Genomic DNA, 7,300 nt, shown 5'->3' on the forward strand with positions numbered 1-7,300 from the left:
CTATTTATCTTGTTGACGTTCTACTCAGAAGAAAGAAAGTCCATTAATATTTCTGTTACATTAGCTACCAGCAGAGGCCTCTGGATCAGTTGTTACATAAACATAACATTCACTCATATTCCATGTTTTTTGGAGTTATACACAAGCCTCTTATGAGGAAATAGGGCCGCAGAATATGTGCAGGGTTGGGTAGGTTACTTTTTAAGAGGCATTAGAAGAAGACAAAAAGGATCCATCAAACTCATTTGATGTGTCATCATAGTGGTCTCTGACTTGTGGTCAGACCAACCCTGACTATATGTACAGTGGGGGAAAAAAGTATTTAGTCAGCCACCAATTGTGCAAGTTCTCCCACTTAAAAAGATGAGAGAGGCCTGCAATTTTCATCATAGGTACACGTCAACTATGACAGACAAAATGAGGGAAAAAAATCCAGAAAATCACATTGTAGGATTTTTAATGAATTTATTTGGAAAATAAGTATTTGGTCAATAACAAAAGTTTCTCAATACTTTGTTATATACCCTTTGTTGGCAATGACACAGGTCAAACGTTTTCTGTAAGTCTTCACAAGGTTTTCACACACTGTTGCTGGTATTTTGGCCCATTCCTCCATGCAGATCTCCTGTAGAGCAGTGATATTTTGGGGCTGTCGCTGGGCAACACGGACTTTCAACTCCCTCCAAAGATCTTCTATGGGGTTGAGATCTGGAGACTGGCTAGGCCACTCCAGGACCTTAAAATGCTTCTTACGAAGCCACTCCTTCATTGCCCGGGCGGTGTGTTTGGGATCATTGTCATGCTGAAAGACCCAGCCACGTTTCATCTTCAATGCCCTTGCTGATGGAAGGAGGTTTTCACTCAAAATCTCACGATACATGGCCCCATTCATTCTTTCCTTTACACGGATCAGTTGTCCTGGTCCCTTTGCAGAAAAACAGCCCCAAAGCATGATGTTTCCACCCCCATGCTTCACAGTAGGTATGGTGTTCTTTGGATGCAACTCAGCATTCTTTGTCCTCCAAACACGACGAGTTGAGTTTTTACCAAAAAGTTCTATTTTGGTTTCATCTGACCATATGACATTCTCCCAATCCTCTTCTGGATCATCCAAATGCACTCTAGCAAACTTCAGACGGGCCTGGACATGTACTGGCTTAAGCAGGGGGACACGTCTGGCACTGCAGGATTTGAGTCCCTGGCGGCGTAGTGTGTTACTGATGGTAGGCTTTGTTACTTTGGTCCCAGCTCTCTGCAGGTCATTCACTAGGTCCCCCCGTGTGGTTCTGGGATTTTTGCTCACCGTTCTTGTGATCATTTTGACCCCACGGGGTGAGATCTTGCGTGGAGCCCCAGATCGAGGGAGATTATCAGTGGTCTTGTATGTCTTCCATTTCCTAATAATTGCTCCCACAGTTGATTTCTTCAAACCAAGCTGCTTACCTATTGCAGATTCAGTCTTCCCAGCCTGGTGCAGGTCTACAATTTTGTTTCTGGTGTCCTTGGTCTTGGCCATAGTGGAGTTTGGAGTGTGACTGTTTGAGGTTGTGGACAGGTGTCTTTTATACTGATAACAAGTTCAAACAGGTGCCATTAATACAGGTAACGAGTGGAGGACAGAGGAGCCTCTTAAAGAAGAAGTTACAGGTCTGTGAGGGCCAGAAATCTTGCTTGTTTGTAGGTGACCAAATACTTATTTTCCACCATAATTTGCAAATAAATTCATAAAAAATCCTACAATGTGATTTTCTGGATTTTTTTTTCTCAATTTGTCTGTCATCGTTGACGTGTACCTATGATGAAAATGACAGGCCTCTCTCATCTTTTTAAGTGGGAGAACTTGCACAATTGGTGGCTGACTAAATACTTTTTTTCCCCACTGTATATGGAACACACAGATACACATATCCTGTCTTTCTCTCACTCTCTCTTTCTCTCTCTCTCTACCAGTCATTTAGTTACTGTGGGTCATAAGCTCCTTAGTGGAGCAGGAATCTAATTTCTGTGGTAATGTGAGAATATGCCACGCTATGGCCACAGGACAGTGGCCCAATGGATTAATTACACACAAACACACACAAACACACACACACACACACACACACACACACACACACAACCTTCTGTTTGAGAATTCCTGCGATTAAGCAGAGCAGACAATTACTTTTCCAGTGAAGAGGAGAAACAATATTTTACAGTTGGTGTAACGCACAAAAGTGTTGATTACTTTTAGTTGTTGGTGTTGTGTATTCACACACAGATCTGCTGTCAAGTCTGGAATACTACCATACTACACATGGGTTGCCAAGTCTGGTTGGTATGTCCTCACAGACACAGGTTGCCAAGTCTGTTCCTTATACCATAGTAGTAATGTGTTTCCAAGTCTGCCTGGTATGTTCTAATAGTACTGGGTTGCCAAGTGGCGTGTTGTAACAGACTTGGGTTGCCAAATGTGGCTGGTAGCCCTTTAAATCCTGTCTGAGTTGTAGAGCATGTTACTCAATCCAGATATGATATGGTTGGGGTTATCCCTGAAGTACAGACTGCAGTAGTGGGTTCAGAGGTGAGTTTAAATGTATAGCTCTCTATAGGATGTTAATCAAAAGGGGATTATAGGGTGAAACGCCATCTCAGGCATATAACCTTTGAAATAAATACTGTACATAACATACATGTATACATTCAAAGTCTTATCTGATTTATCAAACCAACCTCTCTATAAACACACACACACACACACACACACACAAAACCTAATTCCTACAGAGGCGCCAGGCCTCGGCCATTGGTTACCCTTGGTCCCTTGGAAGGCAGAGTCATGAAGACGAGGGTCATCATGTCCTCTGTTATGACTCATCAGTCCCAGTGCATCGTGGGAAGCTGGAGGGCTTCCAGGATGTGAGGTCATTGTGTCATATCATCACTCCTACTCTCAGACACAAAGCTGTGCTATTGATTGTTGGTGATTGTATGTTGTAGATGTAGTTGGCCTGCCAGGAAGCAGTAGCTACAGTACAGTGAATCTATGATCAATCTATTCTAGAGAGAGCAATCCTCACATGTCACAGCTGCCCAACAGGATGTGGTGTCATGTGAGATGTGGGATGCCCTGTATAGTACTGTAGGGGAGGAGGAGGAGGAGAAGGAGGAGGAGGAGGAGGAGGAGGAGGAGGAGGAGGAGGAGGAGGAGGAGGAGGAGGAGGAGGAGGAGCGAGTATGAGATGTAAAAAAAGAGAAACTACAAAAGAAAGAAAGGAAAAATGAGAAAGAGGAGGGCATGAGAGCAAGAGGTGGAATGGGATAAAGAAGAGTAGGCTAGTAGTGGGTTTGAAAGAGGGATAGAAGAGAAGAAAAGGAGTGTGAGAGAGAGGAGGAAGAAAGAACAAGATTGAGAGGAAGAAGAGGGGATGAAGGGCAAAGCACACACATACACAAAGCTATTCCTTCTGGCATTCATCAGAGACCATTCCTATTCTCTCCCAGCAGATAGAATATGTCTTTATGAATACACATCTGAGAGGAGATGCTTTTGATGAATATAAATAACACACTTCAGGGAAGCAGAAAGCAGTAGGCTGAGAAATATGACCTGGGAGTGTATGTGGTATGATGTGTGATTGAATATGTGTATTTTATTATTACCCTCTTCCTTTCCAATCCCAGCCTGCAGTGTCTGGCTCTCTCCCTCAGGTCTGACAGCCACATGGAAGAGATTCAATATCTTTATACTGATGGGATTCCCTCTGGAAGAATGAACGCACACACACATTTGCATTAACACACCACACAAACACACACTCACACACTCAAACACACACATACTTGCCAAGGGCTCTCCCAGTAGATGAGTGGGGTCATTTTTCACTAGTGTGACTGGGAGGGATAGAGAGCGTAGTAATGGAGAGGAGTGGTTGCGAGCCAGAGGGATGTCTATGTAGCTCATACAGTCTCTGACTCCCTCTCTTTCTCATAGTCATTACACTACTATATTCCTCAGAGCAGAAGCACAGACAAGACATATATACTGTACTCTATGTGCAAAGCTGTCATCAAGGCAAAGGGTGGCTATTTGAAGAATCTCAAATATAAAATATATTTTGACAATGTTTAACACTTGTTTGGTTACTACATGATTCCATATGTGTTATTTCATAGTTTTGATGTCTTCACCATTATTCCACAATGTAGAAAATAGTAAAAAATAAAGACAAACCCTGGAATGAGTAGGCGTGTCCAAACTTTTGACTGGTACTGTATGTGACCGTTACAACATACCAGCGTGTTGTTATAGGTAGATCCACCACCTGCTCACCACTCCTCAGCTTCAGGGTAGAGGGAGGACACAGTCTAGCTCAGGTTACGCAATACAAGTTATATGAAGCTGTATCAATGTCAGTTGAAGACTATGTGGACTCCTAGAAGACCAATGTTTGTTTCCTTTTGCCCTTGCCATATTCCATGGTGTAACTTTATTTCACAGTTTTCCTTTCTGCCTAAAGACCATAGTGCATTTCTAGAGGTGAGACATGGTTGTGGTCCTCTGTAGCTCAACTGGTAGAGCACGGCGCTTGTAACGCCAAGGTAGTGGGTTCGATCCCCGGGACCACCCATACACAAAAATGTATGCACGCATGACTGTAAGTCGCTTTGGATAAAAGCGTCTGCTAAATGGCATATTATATGGTGAGACTTCTAGATCCCTCAGGTGTTGCCATGGATACTCTGTTGTGTGGTTTAGGTTGTAAAGTCTGGGGGTGTGGCTGAGGGGGAGTGTCAAGTGGGGTGGGTGGGTGTGCAGACACATAAATGCACACATGCACCTAATGACAATGCACAAGGGCTGTTTGATATTCTGCCCGTTAAACAGTAATGTTGTCAGTATTCTCTCCATTAACGGGACAGGATAGAGAGGTCATTAGAGTTGAACACCTCTGCACTCCCCTGCCTGCCTGCATATCCATGAGTGTGTGTGTCACACCCTTTCACCTCTCCGACACAAACACATTCATGCAAACACTCACGCACACACACACACACACACACACACACACACATTGCCAGCAGTATCAGTGAGCAAGGTCTAAACTGATTTCTATCACCTTAAATAATAGATGAGGAGGTGATGGAAAACAGATCTCTCCCTTGTGACACACACACACAGCCACTTACACACTGACACTCTATGCCATGTGGAGTCGTGCTACCTAAGGTAGTTCTCCCTAACCTATATATTTTTTTCCTCTCTCTCTCTCTCTCTCTCTCTCTCTCTCTCTCTCTCTCTCTCTGTGTGTCTCACTCTCTTTCTCTCTCTCTCTCTCTCTCTCTCTCTCTCTCTCTCTCTCTCTCTCTCTCTCTCTCTCTCTCTCTCAATTCAATTTTCAATTCAATTTAAGGGCTTTATTGGCATGGGAAACGTGTTAACATTGCCAAAGCAAGTGAAGTAGATAGTAAACAAAAGTGAAATAAACAATAAATATTAACAGTAAACATTACACTCAGAAGTTTCAAAAGAATAAAGACATTTCAAATGTCATATTATGTATATATATATACAGTGTTGTAACAATGTGCAAATAGTTAAAGTACACATGGGAAAATAAATAAACATAAATATGGGTTGTATTTACAATGGTGTTTGTTCTTCACTGGTTGCCCTTTTCTTGTGGCAACAGGTCACAAATCTTGCAGCTGTGATGGCACACTGTGGTTTTTCACCCAGTAGATAAGGGAGTTTATCAAAATTGGGTTTGTTTTCGAATTCTTTGTGGATTGCTGTAATCTGAGGGAAATATGTGTCTCTAATATGGTCATACATTTGGCAGGAGGTTAGGAAGTGCAGCTCAGTTTCCACCTCATTTTGTGGGCAGTGTGCACATAGCCTGTCTTCTCTTGAGAGCCAGGTCTGCCTACGGCGGCCTTTCTCAATAGCAAGGCTATGCTCACTGAGTCTGTACATAGTCAAAGCTTTCCTTAAGTTTGGGTCAGTCACAGTGGTCAGGTATTCTGCCACTGTGTACTCTCTGTTTAGGGCCAAATAGCATTCTAGTTTGCTCTGTTTTTTTGTTTGTTCTTTCCAATGTGTCAAGTAATTCTCTTTTTGTTTTCTCATGATTTGGTTGGGTCTAGTTGTGTTGTTGTTGTTGTTGTCCTGGGGCTGTGTGGGGTCTGTTTGTGTTTGTGAACAGAGCCCCAGGACAAGCTTACTTGGGGGACTCTTCTCCAAGTTCATCTCTCTCTCTCTCTCTCTCTCTCTGTCTCTCTCTCTTTCTGGCTCTCTCTCTCTCTCTGTCTCACTCTCTTTCTGTCTCTCTCTCTCTCTCTCTCTCTCTCTCTCTCTCTGTCTCACTCGCTTTCTGTCTCTCTCGCTCTCTCTCTCGCTCTCTCTCTCTCTCTCTCTCTCTCGCTCTCTGTCTCACTGTTTCTCTTTCTCTCTCTCTCTCTGTCTCACTCTCTTTCTGTCTCTCTCTCTCTCTCTCTCTCGCTCTCTCTCTTTCTCTCTCTCTCTCTCTCTCTCTCTCTCTCTCTCTCTCTCTCTGTCTCACTCTCTTTCTGTCTCTTTCTTTCTCTCTCTCTTTCGGTCTCTCTCTGTTTTGTTAGTCCAGATCACCTGAGGGTTCTGAGATCAATTTAATCCTAAACACAGACCAGATGCATGGTGGCCTAAGACATACACACTCACAAACGAATACCCAGTCAGAAGGACGGCTGCGTTATCAACAAACCCCAAAATTCCCCACTTTAACACGGAATCTGAGGAATTCCAACAGAGTTTGGGAAGTTTTAGTAGAAGGCAGGTGTGCGTGTGCCTATGTGTGTATGTGATAAACTGGTATTTGGAGGGAGCACACAGGGGTATTCTCGAGTGACAGAGTGGACTAATCCTTTGTGGCTGGGGCTTAAGGGTGCACCTCATCTCCCCCATAAATAGGGCAGTGGTAGAGTCCAGCTGTGACAGAGAGAGAGGTGGACATCCCATATGGACACACTCACACCCACGCACAGAGAGACACACACAGATACAAACCGACGTTTAGACTGGTCCCTGCAGGGCCACGAAAAAGAGACAGACCCTTCCTGGCATAACTATGGCACAGTGCTACTCTGGGTGGTGTGGCACACCGCATGAACACCTACACATGCAAACTATACAGATATGATACTGATGCAGTATCATAGCAGTGGGTGCAGAAAAGCTTTTGTCTTTTTGGACGTGATACAAGGAGACATTTGCTTTGGTTGTTTTACAGCATGCTGTATTAAATATGACTCCAGGCCGTGTGTGCGCGTGTGCGTGTGTGTG

Source organism: Coregonus lavaretus (assembly GCF_964263955.1).
Source record: "Coregonus lavaretus genome assembly, chromosome: 9".
In the NCBI taxonomy this organism is placed as follows: Eukaryota; Metazoa; Chordata; class Actinopteri; order Salmoniformes; family Salmonidae; genus Coregonus; species Coregonus lavaretus.